At 47.7% G+C, this 14,315-nt stretch overlaps 1 protein-coding gene across 7 annotated transcripts in view; it reads right to left on the bottom strand.

Moving 5' to 3' along the window:
* The window catches only part of TMEM229B (transmembrane protein 229B), a 31,987-nt gene extending 18,477 nt beyond the window's left edge, over positions 1–13,510 (bottom strand). For 2 of the 7 annotated variants that reach the window (XR_006168076.1, XM_042814162.1), the window contains exon 1: positions 3,827–12,427. The gene's annotated coding sequence lies outside the window, so the exon portion shown is untranslated. Of the gene's footprint in view, positions 1–2,177; positions 2,195–3,826; positions 12,428–13,342 lie in introns of those variants that run through there. The other 5 variants (XM_042814165.1, XM_042814161.1, XM_042814164.1 and 2 more) reach the window with 5 other exon arrangements.
* Between the last annotated feature and the right edge of the window lie 805 nt (positions 13,511–14,315).

The raw sequence follows: 14,315 nt of genomic DNA on the forward strand, positions 1-14,315 counted from the left end.
CCAGCAATGCCATTAAAAGAGGAAGCTGAGGAGGCACAGATGCCTGTGACTCATGAAGACTATGCAGGTGGGTATGCAGGATTGGCGTGTCTAGTTGTCAGATGTGTAAATGTGTAGCATTTGCACACAGATATGTTCTTTGTCTGCCTCTATGACCTGCTGATATTCCATCAACTGAGATGCTGAAAAATTTGGCACCCCATCTTTTTTTTGAATGCTTTCAAATTCAGCCACTTAAGCTCATAACCATCTCTATCCAAATGCAAAAAAAAAAAAAATCCCCCAAAGGTTTTTTTTTTTGTTTGTTTGTTTTTAATAGTCAAACACTTCAAAAATTCCCAAATAAACTACAGTTTAATGTCACGTGCAGTTCATTTCCACAGCCTACAGGAACAGCTGAGGTGATGGTTAGGAGAAGCATCAAGTACCTTCCCCCCAGCTGTAGAGGGTGGTGCTCTGATCAGCTGGTATGTTGAAAGAGTTTGGAACATGTTTCTCAATCAGTACCTGTTTGAAATTGTTGTGGGTGAACAGAGTGACAGCTATCAGTGCTGTGGAATGTTTCCATGTATAGATGAGAAGAAAACTAAGGACACAAGTCAACATATCACGGACTGGTACAGCAAGAAATGTGGTATTATAACAGTATTATCACGTGTGTTGACTCAGCACGGAACAACAGATAAAGGAGAAACAAGCCATGACAAAAATAAGGTTCCCAACATCCATATATTCTTGGCCATGCAGTTGCATTTTTCTCATTTCTGTGTTCGTACATTTACATTCCCCTTGTAGAAGAGTTGAATACTCGTAGCCTTTAAGTGTGATTACAGTGAGGCAAAGCTCAGCATGCAAAAGCTTCCACAGTTACATCACTATGGAAACCACACATCCACCTCCTGCTCTGTTTGTCTGCTTCCTTATCTGATTAAAACAAAAAAAAAAAAAGGAAAAAAGAAAACCCCCTATTTTTCCAATCTCCACACTTCTATCCAGACCACAGGAAGACAAACACTTTTTACCTGCCTCAGGAAAAATACCTTCTTCCTTCAGAGCCACTCTGTGAAAGGCCCCACCTCTCCACCTAGCTGGGCAGACTTTCACCAGCACACTTACTCCACTTCTTTCAAAAAGCACTCTCAAAACCCAGGCTGGGATTTCACTTTTGTTTCCCACCTACGACTTCCCTCAGCTTCTGGACTAGGACAGCCCCAGAGGTGAGTGACTTTTAGGGCAAATTCAGTGAGAAGGTTAAATTGAAAGCTGAAAACTGTTCTGGAGGTGAGCTATAGTGTCTTTCCTAGATCGAAACATCCAGTTTCTTTCCTCAAAGCTCATTTTTGTGGAAGAACATTTGAATTGCCCTAAAATCAAGGTAGATGACATTGCTAGGCAGCTGCAAACACAAAGGCTGAACTGTTGCCAAAGAAGCCCATTACTTCTGCAGAAGTTGCTGGTTAATGGTAACTTTTCCCACACTAAAAGTCTAAATCTCTCATCAAAAGCCTGAAGCCAAGAACAAACCTGGAAGACGCAGAATTAAAATGGGGGACAATACTTGATTGTCTGAAGTAAGGCATGCATTCTGCAGCCCAGGTATGTGAAATGGCTGATAGAATCTTCATACTAACATGTCAGAGAGGGTAAATTCTCCCGCGTCTGTGAATTTTGCGGTGAGCCTTTGAAAACGTCTTCAGCAAGTTCCCTCTGACCTCTCAGCTCATCTATCCCAAGAGCTCACAGCAGTTCAGAATTTAGCCTATGTAGTTCCTCAACTCCTTGGCACCTCTCAGCTTCAGCTGCCAAGTTTTCCAATCATTATGGAGTAAATGCCCACTAGTAAATGAGTTGAGAAAAGGTATATATTTTACAGCACGTAAGCACCCTCTTCTATGCTAAGGTACTCTGTAAAGAAAGAAAAGTCCAGCTATGCTCAGAGGACTTTCGGCAGATGACAGTCTGGCTTCTCAGTAGGACACAGAAACAACCTAACATAGCATAAATTCTCTTACAAAAACAAGGTGCAGCCACACTAAAGGTGCTACCCCCTACCAGCTTTCACAAAAGGGAGCAGTCAGTGCTTCCTTCTTGATCCTCATTTCCCTCCCACAGACATTCCAGGATTCTATCAGTGATCAGACACATTCCAGTTCCATTGGTGTTATGGGAGTTCTTACCAACAGCCCACAGAATGAGCAAAGGTTACTTCTGTGTCCTCAAGGATGTCACAGCAGTGCATATGACAGGTTCTTGGAGAAGGGCAGACTGAGTGGAAGAGTGATGCAGTGTGCAGGGCAGTGTCCCTGTGTCTCTGGGAGCAAATCTCTCTGCATCTCCAGCAGATGGCATTCCAAGCAGCCCAAGTGGATGGCACATACAGGAGGCACTGGAGGGATTAATTATTCATAGTCTTGTTCTGTTGCCAATGGATCTATGTTTTCTTGTGCCCACACAGTGCTCAGTTTTTGTTTTAACAGTAACAGGAGATGTCTGCGCCTCCTTTGATGGCTCTTGAGGGCAGGCGATTAGCGGCATTTGCTCCGCTCACAGCAACATTACTATACCTCAGGGCACATGCCAGACACAGCTTTCTCCAGAAGAACCCATGGCTGCATCACTGACAGAACGTCTGGGTGCACTCCAAGGCACGGTCCAGCAGCAGCAAACTTCCTGAGAAGCTGCTGACTCTCGCTTTGCCATAACCTGCAGAACTGGCATGAACCTTGCTGCTCAAGAGATGACATTCTGACCAATTGAGGGCATGTGTATAACTGCATAACCAGCAACAAGATCATATGCAGAGCCTGAAGCAGTTGTTGACCCTGCTTACCCACGTTGTTAGCATTGTCATTGTTCAGCCCACTGCTTTTATTCAGTAGCTGTCCAGAACTGCTGCCCATTCCCAGAAGAGGGGCAGGGATCAAGCAAGGCAACCTGTGTGACTGGGACAGTACCACAAGGGATCCCTTGGACACCACCACAAGGAGAGGGCCACGAGACTCCTGAGACAGAGAGCAGACTATGGTGGAGGTGCTATGTGAATCTGAACATGTAGGTGCTACACATGGAGAACTCAAAGTGATTTCCATGTCAGAGAAGTACTGTGCATGACCTACCATGAGGGCCTTAGCCACAATCTAGAAAACAAAACTGTACTCTAAACTGCTGAAAGCTGCACCAGAGCACCTGACTTTGCCTCTTGCTAGGGCACTGTGCTGTGGAGTACTCTGAGAACACTGCAGGGTCCAGGGATTGTTGCTGATATCCCACAGTGCCTAGCCTGTCTACTAGGATCAATGCAACTCTTCACTCAAATGTAAAACCTCTCACTTTGGTAGTGTTTTACTCTGTGCAATTGTAGCAGGCTGCAATAGGTACAGGCAAGAGGAGCCTGTGATCAGCAGAGTAGCACTGTTGAGTGCAGAGATTGCACAGTTCCTCAGGGGCAGGAATAGACTCTGCATCATCTGACTCACACCTGTGCAGAGAGCAGCCCCTGCTCCTTACCTACTGCTCTTCTTTAGCTCAGGCAGTGCTCCACTGTCCTGATTGCTGTGACTTCTTCAGACTATCTGTGGGTGAGGTCTTAAAGTGACAATAATGCTGGAATAAGCTCGGCAATATAAATTATGAGCAATCAGAACAGCGTGACATGAAGCAGACAGAAACCAATGACAATGCATGCAAACTGCAACCTTACTCATGCTTCCAAAAAGCAATCTGCAGGTTGAACTCTTGGAAATAATTTCACCTCCTGTCCACACTCACCCACTCTACATATCTGCTGTGCTGCAGCCCACTCCTGCCTTCTACCCCCCAATCCTACCTGTTGGGAGGGATCCAGCAGCTCTCCCACTTTGGCCAGCTCTCAGTTCACAGCATCCGTGGTGAGGCCAGGCTGTCCCCGCAGGTCCGAGCCGCTTCAGACAGCTGCTGTCTTCGAGACAGGAGCATGCAACCAGCAGCTAGCGTGGCGACCAGGCAGCCTTCATAAAGCAAAGCAGCACAGGTTAATGTTAATGCGGCACAATGCGAGAGAACCTTCCAACACCCAAAATACAACATATGTATCTCAGCCCTGGCACCTGGCTGTGTGGATGGCCAACCTCTACCAAGTGCAGATGAGTGCTGCCCCTACCCCAGTCCCGGGCTGGCAGCCACTCCCCAAGCTGGGCTGGGTCCTTCTGCTCCATACTGTCCTTCTGGATCCCTGCCATGACAAACACGAGGAGCATAGCGCTAGAACCAACGACCAAAGGTTCCTCACCACTGCCATCTCAGACAAGGGCTCAGTTAACCATAGAGGATCTACCAGAAAGTGTCCGCTCAGTCTTTTTTTCCTGCCCATCAACCATTTTAAATATGTTAATTTATTTTTTTTTAAGTTTTATCTCAATCCTCCTCCTAACACTGCCTCCCTATATCCCCTCTAACCACACATTCCTTCCCCTCCCTTTTTTGCTCCACACCTTCACACAGGCAGGCCCTTTTCAGCCCCCAGCCTGTTTCCCCCCTGCCCTGGTGAGGTGGCTGCCACCTGCCCCTACATCGGACCCAGGCCGTGAGCAGAGCTGCATGCCTGAGCTGCCCTCCACTTCTCAGGGTGCCACTGTGCTGCTTTGCGCAGAAGTCACACATTGAGGTGCCAGTTCCAGCACAAAAATATCCAGCACATAACCACTTCAGTCTCACAGATCTCACACTCTTAGGGCTTGTCTACACACAGCAATTTTCTAGATTAATGGCATGTGACGAAGTTACAGAGCAAGAACAACTATGTGCCAGATTGCATAACAAACAGGATCTTCACGTTATCACAGAATTGCAAGGGTTGGAAGGAACCTCAAGAGATCATCGAGTCCCACCTCTATGCTAAAACAAGTACCCTACAATAGATCACACAGGTAGGCATCCAAATGGGTCTTGAATACCTCCACAAAAGGAGACTCCACAACCTCTCTGGGCAGCCTGTTCCAGCACTCCATCACCCTTACCATAAAAAAGTTATTCCACATGTTATTATGGAGATTCCCACATAAAAGTTTAGGCTATTCTTCTTGTCCTGTTGCTGCACCAAGAACAGCCTGGCCTCATCCATCTGCACCCCACCTCCTTTAGATATTATAAACATTTATCAGATCCCAATGAACTTAAAATTTTGTGCACCTAAATCCAACAGTAATTCAACAGAAACATTTTCTCTTAAAAACAAAGAAATACAATACAAACAATAGAAGAAATACACCATTTGCCTTTAGATCACACTGAACTACAAACATATTCCAATAAAAAAAAATGCAGATTAAATAACTAATCCTTCCCCAACAAAACCTTCCCACCAAGATCAGCAGAGTGATGAATAGCATAAAACTACTAATTAAATCAATGTAACCTGAGTATCATGAGACACACCAAGCACTTCCTGCACGTGCATTGATGTTAACGTCTGCTTTGGAACCTCTCTTACCATGAGGAATAGCTGCTATTTTAACAGCCAGGTACTTATACGTCACACTGGAAAGAGCGGCTGTTGTTTATTAGCTCTCATTTAAATTGCTCTAAACTTGATGTTCCTGTAAGTTATTCACATGTATGCTATTTTCACTGTATGCATTTTGTAACAGTAGAGTATAGGTTTCTATGGAGCTATTTATCAGATGCTTGCACACAAAACTTCAAAAAGTATTTCCTAGAAATGCATTTTAAATAACACTGAGAACTCTTTTTACATGCTCAGATCTATTTGACTATAATTTGTTCTATAAAAGAGAGAAGAACAAAATGATACAAAATAAGCAGCTGTAACACTCTTGACTCCTTCAAGGCACAAACCTGAAAACCAAAAAACACACCACTGCTTTTAAACCAGAAGCTGTGCTCTGGGTCACTTGTTTTGCTTCCCATCTCTGAAGCTAGTTAATAAACACATACACCCACTGTTTGCCACAAGGCTGGGCACACCCTGGAAAAAAAAACAAAGTACAACATTTTCAAAAGGGTATATTTATTGCCAGGTGAGTTCCACATATCTCGGTGCGAGCGCTCCATTCCTTACTCAAAGGTTTGGCATGGGAGTGAGGACAGAGCGGAGCTGAGAAATTCTCCTGGCAGGGGGACAACACTGGGACAGCTCTGTCCTGTCCTGCACATTGCTGCGCAGCTCAGCCCTTTTGCTAGCACCAGCCCTACGGCCGCCCACAGTGTCACAGAAACTCCAATCAAGGGATTTGCCATTCATCTGAACGCTGCTACCAAAAACCTCCCTGTACTCAGCCATATCACCTCCCAGATCTGGCTTTCAGGCCTCCACCCAGCAGGAAAGAGATCCTTTTTTTCAGTAAGAAAAGCAAACAAAAAAGCCTCCTTCATTTCTATGAGCTCAAAATGTTTGAGAAACCATCGCTTCAGTCGCACGTGTATCTACACTTGAAAGAAAAAGAAACTCTTTGTTAGCAAAGACTGTGTGGTAACATAAGAGCAGAAATGCAGCATTGAAGATAAAGGCTTGACCTTGGAGTTCACAGCACTTTGGCTGGTCAGAAAAGGTCACATAAATGATAAGTGAACTTTTTGTACTGAAATGCTAATGATTAAAAAGGTGTAATGTTTGTATTAGCAAAAATCAACAACTACAACAAATATTCAGCAGTAGTGCGGCCATTCAATAAAAAAAGGAAGAAAGAATCTGAAGCCCATTGTTATGCAAGACTTGGGCTCCTCTCAGATGCCAACACCAGCAGGCAAGTGCTGCACGTCAGTAAGTGAAGGAGCAGCACTCATCCGGTAAGAACTGGATGGAAATGAAATTCTTGGCTGCCAAGCGGCTACTTGCGTGTTCCTTCACCTGTTTGCTTATGCTTTTTCATGATTTGCAAAGTGCACTTGAGAAGGAAACTCAGGTCCATGCCACTACCTGGTAATTAAACTGAGATGTTCCACCAACAGCGAAGCCCTTGAGCAGCACCCAGGCTCAGTTTATCTAAAGCAGAAAGCAAACAACTTCTCAGCAATGCACACCCACCCTCTAACCCCTGCAAGACCTCCACGGAGGGTGATGCAGATGTCACCCAAATGAACCCAGCACGCCCTTTCCTCTGTCCTTTGGTTGGGGTTTCCAGCTGCGCATGGAGCAGCCAGGCCCTGGGATCCCTAGACTCAAGGTACTTAGAGCACAGAACATGGCACTCCCTCCCAAAGGCAGGAGGTAGGGCTGCACCATCCCATGAGATGACATCTGGGCTGGAAGAGGAGCACAGCAACAAGATTGCAAAACTCCATAAAAAGTAGCTTTCGGCCACCTGCAAAAAAAACAAAGCACCTTCAAGATTAGGAGCATCCTTTCCCAAACACCTCCACATCAGCACACTGTGGCTTCTGGAAGGCCTTCAGTCTCAGAGTGCTCCTAAAAGCGCTGGCACCAGCGAGAACTGGAGAACCTTGGGCAGGTGCTCCACAAGCCACAGGAGCTGCAAATGCTGCTGTGGATGGTCACCAACAAGAAGCAGAATTTTAGAATAACCAACAAGAGTCTATTTTGTTGTTGTTGCAGTTACCCTGCAGAATTTCTAAGACAGATCCTGTAATCTATCAGGTAGTCAGGTTTCAAACAAAATCCCCTAAATCTGCCTTATGTTATCGGAGTCCTACTTACTGTTTCTCCATGCACACTTCACTGCTGATGTTCCTGCTATTCCCTTCTTGCTAAGACAATGAGAACGAACCAGCTGGCTCTACATACAGGCTATTGTGCATTACTGCATCTCTCAACACTTGGGTCAAATGGGTCGCAGTGGTGTTCAAGGTTCCCCACAGCTCACCACATTTCCCTGATGTGTGCCTTTTAACATCAGCCTCTCACTCATTTTCTTACCTCTCGCGTTCCCAGGGATGAGCTATGGCCTGCTCTTTACAAGCTGGTGAAGGCCCGTGGGAGAGAATGGCTGTTTCCTTATATACACACTTACTTACACTTCATTATTTTGAACAGCTCATCTAACATTTGTTCTGTCGCTTTCAGGTTCTGTGAATACATTTCTGTAAAACCACGGTCAAACCTGACCTCACAATATGGCAGTCAAGCAGGAGGGGAGTTAAAAGGAGCAACTCTTACAGAACTCCACCCACACGTGCTTCATGGAGAAGTATAGAGCATGTTACATCATGAAAGCAAAGTCACTGGCTTTTTGGTAACTGAAGGCAGGGTACAGTTGCTTAGCAATTTATCTGATTACCATTTTTCAAGTATCACATGCACACTTAGAGATGTTGCATAATAATGTCTCACTTTCATGTTTCCTAACCCAATTAAAAAAAAAATAAATCTACCAAACATCTACCAAAATTAATACCTATAGCTGTATCTGGCAAAAGAGAAAAGACAATATAGCAGCTCAAAAGCGAGTTGAAGCATTAATATTCCTGAATATAAATGGCTTTCAGAATGTCTCTATGAAAGCATTTTATTTTATCCACTTGTCTGCTAAATGACAGTAGTAATTCCTTCCTCACAGAGAGGCACAAAAATTCATTAAGAACAGTAAGATTTTCAGATGAAAGATGCTGAGGAAGCATTGTTGTTAGCACTTACAGCTTATTTAGTACTCCAAACATTGTTAAGCCCTGGTCCGAAGAGCAGCAAATTCTAGTCATTGTCATAACATTGTTAGGGAAACAAGGACTGTCCAGTCTCACACCATGCAAATCACACTTCTAACACGAGAATCTACTTTCACCACCTAGGAAAGAAAAAAGAAAACAAAATCCAAAATTCCCCCCCACTCCACAGTACATACCCCAACCTGAGGCTGCAGTACTAAGCACTGCTGCAGCTCCTGGAGCTGCTACTACGAAAAAGCAGAGGTAAATCAGAACATGTGCATACATGGCATTTTTAGAAAAGAACATGTTGTACCTACCGATCTGCTCTTTGAAAACCTAATTACACTGTAGCTAATCCATGAAAGAATTGAATCTTCAGCTGCCTTTGCAGTGAGCAGTAATAGCTAATAACACAAATATCAAAACTAGGCACTGTTTCCAAAAGGTTATAATCAGCTCTAAAAAGAACTTGCACCATAGAGATAGATCTTTTGCATATCCATGAGATATATTCCATTAAAACATAAAGTGTCTACTTTATATATGCACCTCTGTCTTCAACTGCGCAGAAAGCAGCTCAGCTGCCTGGAGCTCCACTTACAGCACATAGTTCCTGTCAGCTGAAGTAACCAAAGGTAAAGTTTTGGAAACCCAGTATCTCATCCCCATGGCAAAGTATTAACCCACAGTGAGAAACCCCAAGCAAGGACAGCCAAGCTCTATACTGCTACCAAGTAATTATCTTACTTTCACCGCAGCTCCTCTCTTGCTAGTAGACATTAGAGCAATTTTATAAACTCTGCCCTACATCCTGCAGCTCTTGTGCAAGTCCACAACCAATTAAAGGCTTAATAGAGAGACCTGCCTTGGAAAGACCTGCTGGATCAAAATAAACCCAATCACATGGCACCTATCATGCCGCTAGTGGGAACCACATGCACATTTTGAAAACACCAGGCATCACAAAAAGAAATCATTTCTCACAAAAAGAAATCATTTCTCTCCTGGGACGTACTGGAAACATCCTTATCGTGAGCCTCAGCCAATCCAAGATCCAAGGAGGACCCCTCGGCTGAAGAGCATCCTGCAGGCTGTGCACACCCAGCTCTGCCAACACCACCAATCACAGCAAGAACCCACCCCACCTAGAGCTGCGTATGGATGCAGTTCAGCCCAAAGTTCTTAACCAAATTAAGCTGATGGAGCTGGGTGAGTCTGACCATCTCCCACTCATATATTCCAGGCAAAAACAAACCAAGGAAAACAGGCACTTGAGAGCACGCTGTGTCACAGCTGTCCGTACTAGAAGAGAGCTTCCCCCATCAGAAATACCTCGTTATCTCCCACATGAGTCGAGAAGCACAACACGGTGCCTGGCAGCAGCCCTGGTGCAGGCTCAGCACCAGCGCACCTGAGCGTGGGGCAGCTGGGAAGGAGCCCTCCCTGTTTTGCTGTTTGTGCTATCAGCACTTATCCAATGACTCCTAATGCTTGGATCTTATGCAATGAAAGCAAGACGGCACACATTTGTGGTAGAGAAGATTCTCTCTGTAATCTAATCCAGCTTTGACAGAAGCCTGCGAGGGCGGAGGGGATTGAGATAAGGTTGTGGCAAACTTCTGTGCTGGCAACAATAAAAATCTAGAACAAAACAAAGGTAACAAAATGCTACTTTCTTTTATACAGACCAATTAGACGCCTCTGAACTCATACACAAATGACAATCTCATTCAGATGTGGCTACAAATAAATTTCTAAAGCAGCTGAACTTTTACTTAGCCTACGGGAATGCGTTAAAGAGCAGTATATACCTACAGGTAGATGCCCTTCAGCTTTGTTTTAAACAGCCCATGAAGTGTCCGGGCTCTATCTTGCACCACATCTTATTGGAAGCACCATTTCCCACCAGGAACTCTGACCTCTGACTAATCAGAAATGAGCAGAGATGTTGGTCATCTGTCCAGAAAGCCTAAGCCTTCACTAACCTTGTTCTGGCTGCCTGCACAGTCTTTTCACCAAGAGCTCAGATACCATCTGGATGCTCCTGTTTCATGTGTTGTCACAGAAACGCAAGGACCACTATTTCTGCTGTACAGTGTGAGACATTTCCACTCCCTGCCTGTTCTGCACTAAGCATCTGAACACCCTGGCCTCCAGCAACTCTCCAAAGCCTTCACCTGGAGATAGGCAGCATTCTACAGGGAGCAGCAGGGCCTTTTCCTGCCTCCTGCTGGCAAACAATTTATCCAAGTAATTGACCCATTTTCTACAGAATAATTAGCCCAGGGGAACGACACACTACTGCCCTTTAATTAGTCATGTTAGTAGCTCTCTTGTTTTACCTTGTAATAATAGCAGCCAGAGACTAAGGAAAAAAAATCCACAAAACAAACAAACAACTTGATTTCATTTCCTTAAATACAACATCCTTAAATGCAACCCAGAAACAAAGAGTCCTAATGCACAAATGCCAACAATAAAATTTCCCATTTATTCTGCAATTCCCAGGCCAGCCATCAGGACTCCTTCATACCACTGCATTGGGCTTCTCTTCTCTGGATGCTCTCCCAATTGCTTCTCCTTCATCTTCCATGACCAGAAACTCCTCTTGGGGTTCAGATGGCTCTTGGTAGGGCCATCACCTCCCACCTCCCCAGACCTCCCACTGCAATCAGCCTCACCTGGCTCATTGCTGGTGCTGCAGAGGAAAACAAGAACTGCAGTTGTTGGGTGAATTGCGCACTGAGAGAGCACCCTTCCTGCACAGCACAAGGGACCACCCACAGCCCTGTAGTGTGAGAATTGGGTGCAGCCATCACTGTACCCAAATGAATGAGTGATGTGCATATCTCAGGACACTGCAGCACAACTCACCCTCTTGATGTGAAGGAATAAGCAGACTAACAAATTAAAAGGCCAAGGGGATCCTGCATCTGCACTCCTTAGAACTTTTTCAAGCTGCTGAACTGAAGTACAGTTCTTAAAAAGATACCTCAGTCTGAAGGCTCCAAACACTGCCAGATCCACCACCTCACCCAAAGAACCCTTCCCCCCTCGCTTCAAGGTTAAGTTCATTTTAACCTCGCGCTATGACACTGCCAGTAGAACTGCAGAGCCCCATGGCCAGGCACCTTCCATACTTGTGCAGGGCCCTGTGCTGCCCTCAGCCCCCATCCACCACTGCCCACAACTCACACTGTGGCCCCTGGTTCTGTCCTGCAGCCTGCCCTGGGACCCAGCACCCAGAGTTCCAAAATCAGACCTCCCCAGAGGAAGCTGCTTCAGCCTCCTGTCCTGCAGCAGGATCATGCCTCAGAGGCACAGAAAACCACATGTACAGAGGGGCACCACAGTTTGGGAGCCCTCAGGGTACACCGTGAGCATGGCGGTGCCCTGTGGGCAGATTTCCTGCCGTGCATTCCCCAGTACCTGCAAAAGTGGCCACAGAGGCTCACACCTGCATCTCAGTCCCTCCTCTTTTGCTATTTCCTGTGGACGTTTCATCTTTTCAGGGCTTTCTATTTATCCCCAAGCAGCAGCGAGCCCCGTTTTCAGCTGATGCAGCTCATGTATTGATGCATGAGTGTACTCACAAGCCACGAACAACACTCTGGGCAATCCGGTCCCTTTGCAAATCTCAACATAAGGCTCCATCGTGGAACTGCCAACACCTCACCTGCAAATATCCCCATCCCCTGCAGGTAATATTCTTCCTGGGAATTGGGAGGGAATTGGAACAAACCTGCCAAGCACATGATGCCAGAGAACAATACCAAACATTTCATCTGACAGAGATGCGCCGCCTATGCTGCATGATTTGGGGGACTTTGCACGTCGGCGCTCCCCCCGGGCCGGCGATGCGGAGCTCCCCGGGAAGCCCCGCGTTGCACAGCGGCAGACGGAGAGGGGACAGAGGGAGGGCGATCCTCCCTGCGTCCCCGCGCCGCACAACCAGGGGACAGTAGCCAGAACCCTGCTGCAGGGGATGGGCGGGAGGAAGCACATTTTCCATTTCGCAAAAATTCAGCTGTTCTGGATGTTTTCCATACCAAAAATGGAACAAGAACAAACATCCCAAGACCGATTTAAATGTAAAAGCAGCGGCAGAAGGATATCCTCGTTTCAGTGGTGCTGATATCCGGGTTCCTGACCTCCCGGCACCGCAGCGCGAGCAGTTCCCAGGGCTGCGGAGGAATCACTGAGGGGGTTGTCGGCCCCCCACCCCCCGCCCTGTTCTGGGGGGCTGAACACGGATTTGTCCTTTCCCAGCACAAAGAGTTAGTGAAACCAATACAACCGGGACATTTCACAACATCTCGCTTTGTTCAAAACACGTCACATCTCAGAAGAAAAGCAGCCCCAGCCTCCCCATCCCCGCAGCTCCCTCCGCACCCCCGTACCGCCGCACCCCTCGACAGCGGTGGCTACGCTCGGGGTCGCGGCTCCCCACGGCTGCTCCCGGGAGGGGGCGACTGCGGATCCCGCCGCCGCCGCCGCCTTTGTCTGCCCGAGACCGGCGCCCGCCCGGTTACCCTACGACCGCCCGCCGAGCGGGAGGCGCGGCCGCGGCCCGGCGGTGCAGGCGGCCCCTGCCGCCAAACCGAAAGCGGTAGAGCCGGGCGCCCGCCCTCCGCCCCGGGCGGCGCATCTCCGGCTGCGGGGAGGCCGCCAGGCGCCAGCGCGCCTCCCGGGCAGGTGCCGGGCGGCCGTCGCGTCCCCCCCCCGCCGCGGGCCCTCGCCTCACCGGGGTCCATGGGTGCCCTGCGACCGGCGACGGCGAGAGGCGAAACGCGCCCGTGACACTCGCCCGTAGTGTGGATGCGGTTGCAATCTGCACATGCTCGCTTCCGACAGCCGGCCTTCCCCGCCACCTTCCCTTAACTCTTTCCCAACTGCCTCGCATCGCCTTCCGCCCCTCCCGCACCGCAGAGGGGCTGCGGGGTCTGGGCCCGGAGTTCCCCGCACGGCGCAGTGGGTGCGTGCCGCAGAACCCGTCTTCCGAGCCCTCCGGGAGCACTCCCGAGCGGTTGCTCTGCGAGTGCGCGGTACCTGCGGTGCGGTCCTTCGTATTTACCCTTCCGAAGGAATCCGCGCCCGCAGAGCCCGGGTGGCCGTGGGGCTCAGACTGAACCGCCTGCTGCTGGAGCCGGGAGCAGAGGGACGTCTAACACCACTATCAGGGGAAATATTTGTCTGTAGCTTAGCTGGTAAAGAGTGAAACATAATCCCCTCAATAAGTGTTTTTCTACCCAGAAGGATCTCTCCAGATTGAAAAAAAATGGCCTAAAGAAGGAGAGTAAGAAAATAAATTTAAGGCATAAATAGTAGAGCAGATTAAATTCCTCTCTCCTTCCGCATTAACTCTTCTGCAGCACGAGAACATGGGAGAGTGAAGTGCCTTTCTCTAGGGTTAGAAACCAAGAGACTGCAACTTCAAGCCAGAGCTGAGGAGTGGACATCTCAGTGCCCTGGGGCAGGGTAGGCAACACAGCCACGTGCCACCACTTGGGAGGGCTGCAGTGGGCAGCAGCAGGTTAATGTGTTACCTCCTTCCAGAAGGGAAAAAGATTTCTGTGTCTGTTACTTTACGGAGAGAACCCAGTGTGTCATGGGGTAGGAGACTACCTCCAGTAATATCATTGGGATGGGAAGTGGCCCGGCTCCTGGCCCTGCATTTCAGCCACCACATCTCTGAGTTCCCCACTCTGCCCAGGTCA

Source organism: Centrocercus urophasianus, unplaced genomic scaffold (assembly GCF_019232065.1).
Source record: "Centrocercus urophasianus isolate 14NV4802_14NV808 unplaced genomic scaffold, USGS_Curo_1.0 seq_14, whole genome shotgun sequence".
Taxonomy (NCBI): Eukaryota; Metazoa; Chordata; class Aves; order Galliformes; family Phasianidae; genus Centrocercus; species Centrocercus urophasianus.